General features: G+C 46.8%; 1 pseudogene; it reads right to left on the reverse strand.

The window, feature by feature from the left end:
• Positions 1–593: 593 nt before the first annotated feature.
• Positions 594–2,853, reverse strand: LOC127232889 (corepressor interacting with RBPJ 1-like; annotated as a pseudogene).
• Positions 2,854–3,195: the final 342 nt, after the last annotated feature.

Genomic DNA, 3,195 nt, shown 5'->3' on the forward strand with positions numbered 1-3,195 from the left:
ACTATAAAATCACAGTGTACTAAGAAAGTGGAACAAATTTACCAGAGCAATAAAATTCTACATTATATCACCAGTTAAATGTGAGGGATGATAATATTTCTGTGGAAATTATGACAGCTCTAACCACGTCTATGGTACTGGCACTACATGTTCTTTGGGTGTGGCCAGCATCACTTTGGTCTCGTGGGATGACTTAGGATCTATCATAGTTGTCCGTAGAGCCACTGAAAGATCTCTGCTTATGTGGGGCATTCAGTGCAAAGACTTTTTTTTTTTAATTAAGAGATTTTTTAAAGTGTGTGTGTGTGTGTGTGTGTGTGTGTGTGTGTGTGTAAGCTAGTCCTTGCTTAAAGATACTAAAAAAGAAAATAGAGTCCTTCTAAAATAGAGCCATTTTATTCCCAGGTAGTTGTCTCAGTGCTGTCTACCCCTCTGCCTTTACCTGTCTCCTGGGTCCTGGCTGCTCACCCCATTCTCTCAACTACATTCACCAGTGCACGGCTTGTGGCATCTTCCCTTCTGCTCTGCTCTTCATTGGGACCCTGCTAAGGCCAGAGTGCCACTCTTTGCTTATGACTACCAGGAATTTTGCTTCAGCATCTTCTGCTCCTCCAAGCCCTGCACTGACTTTGAATTTTCCTGTTTCTCTCACATCTTCTCTTCTCTGGACTATGATGATGCTTTTGGATTTCTGTTGTAATCAGAGTGGGCCCATTTGCTATTCTCCCCAGAACACTAGTTTCAGAAGCCTTCATTTTTCCTTGGCTTTCCCTGTCACTGTGAGTGCTGGAGTTCTTTGTGACGTGTCCTCTTAGACTTGGCCTCTTTACAGTCACTGCTTTTATTTTCTTAACATTTCTCTTCCGTTTCCTCCTTCTTTCTTTTCTTTGTTGTCATTCTCATTGATATTTTCTGAAGTCTCACAAGGGGAGAAGGAGTTTATTTCTTTTCTTTTTTATTTTTGTGCTTACTTCTGTAACTTTTTCTCCATCTCTTCCTTTGTTTTTCCTTTTCATTAAAAGTCTTTCCTGTTTCCTGAAAAACTTCTGTTTGGTCATCAGCAATTTTAAGAGTTCAACTTCAGCAGAGGGTGTTGGAGAAGAGATCTATGGTTCCTGTCACCACTAAGGGCCATGCAGAGGCCTATAATCCGGGCTACTACTTGGGGCCATGTCAGTGTCTGAGGGCCACACTGCCATGGTGGCAATGCCAATCTGAGTGGCCTGTGTTCCCACTTAGGATTTGGAGACATTTGGGCTTAGGCTGTTGCTGAAGACCATGTCTGGGTTCATGGTCCTGCTGCAGCTGGGGTCTGTGCTGATGTCTATGACCTGGGTTACCACAGGGGATCATACAAACCTTGTGCTGAAATCCAAGGGCTGTGCTGAGCTGACTCCCCTGCCCCTGTCTACCTATAGTGCCATGGGGGCATGGGTGAGAGAAAGATGCCCTCCCCCACACCCCTTGCTACCTGTGGCAGGTGAGTTAGCTGGCTCCAATATCTTGAGAGTGGGAGAACAGTCCTAGCCCTGGCCCTCACCAGCTGCAGCACACAAGAGAGTGGACCCTGCAACCTGCCAGGGCACCACACTAGAGCTGATCCTGGCCCAGGTGAGCCAGCCTTGAGGGTGTGAGGATCTAAGAGCTGACTTCCCCACATGCCACCTAGTATGACACCTACAACAATTTGGAGAGAGGGCCCTGCACCTTACCTGGGAAACAGTAGAGCCATCTCTGGTGGTGTGAGTGTGAGTGAGCGGTATTGAGGACCTGAGAGCAAACCAGGCCTGTTGGATGGGCTGGCTAATGCAGTGCTGGAGAGTGTGCCAGAGTGGAGGTGACAACTGGGGAACGCTGGCAGGCTGACCAGTCCAGCTGACACCCAGGCTCAGGACTGGGGCTGTGAGTTGGCCCACCACAACATCCACCTCATTTATGAACTGTTAGAATGAGAAGGGGACCAACCTACAGATCCACAACTACAGGATCTCCATAACACAGGGCAACAGCAGTAATTTGGATGTGGGGGGAGATGTTGTTGAGAGCCCATCGTGGGTGGTGTGACAGAGGGCAGAGGCCTCAAACCAGACTAATGACTCATGGCAATGAACACTTGCAAATGAAGGTGAAAAGACTAAAGGGTGAAATGCATGTGTGACTCAATAGGCCATACCACCACCACGGCTTCCACAGCACAATCTCCTCCTCTTCCTCCTCCTCCTCCTTTCTTCTTCTCCTTCAGTTTGCTTCGTTTGGTTTGTTCTTTAAATTTTCTTTTGCTTTAGGGGGTAGGTTGCAAGGGTGGATGGTAGATGTGGGGTGGGTGGGGTGGGGAAGGGGAGATCGGGAGATGGCCAGGACAAATCGCAAAGAATCAATAAAAGTTAATAATAATAATAAAAAATTCAACTTCAGTGTCTTCTTCATTGTCACTTGCAACATAGTCCTTCGACGGACTGTATGCAGTCAAGTCCCACTCTGCACAAGTTCAGTGCAGACCCACTCTTTCACTTGTCTGCTGTCAGTGCTGAGGGGTGCATCGACAGCCCTGAGCTGTCGGTAGCAACTGAACTTGCATTGATCCCCAAAAGACTAGACAACGGGCACTCTCGGTCTGTGTTCACATAACCCCACTTGTGACATTTGATGCACCTTACATTTTAATCCTGAGTGCCAAGGTCTCTGGTGTTTATGTTATCTCTGGCACATTTTTCTCTCAGAGTGCCTTTCTGCCATTCAAATTTGTATTCTGTCTTGCCTCCTGTCTCTTCTTTCTTTTTGTTTTCTTTTCTAAATCTTGGTGGGGGCCTTCTACATGACATCCAGGCCATTCTTTATCTGTTCATCTCTCATAAGCAGTAGTTTCAGAGGCTTAGTCTATTATCATCATCATGGCAAGGAGGATGGTGTCAGGGAAGTAGCTGAGAGCTCCATCCTGATCTGTAGGCAGCACACAAAGATATTTCTGATGAGGTAGATCAACCGGTCCCCGAGTGACTTCTTGGTACCAAAGAGGCCACAGAGGTTTGGCAGTTCTTGGTTACAAGAGGGTTGATAACACAAGCAATAAAGAATATAGTGGCTTTATGTTACTCTAGCTGGCCTTGGAATGACAATGTGGCCTGGGTGGACCTCTAATTTGCAACCCTTCTGACTCAGCTTCTTGAGAATTGGATCACAGGCATGGTCCACCGA

The sequence above is a fragment of the Phodopus roborovskii genome, unplaced genomic scaffold (assembly GCF_943737965.1).
Source record: "Phodopus roborovskii unplaced genomic scaffold, PHOROB, whole genome shotgun sequence".
Classification (NCBI taxonomy): domain Eukaryota; kingdom Metazoa; phylum Chordata; class Mammalia; order Rodentia; family Cricetidae; genus Phodopus; species Phodopus roborovskii.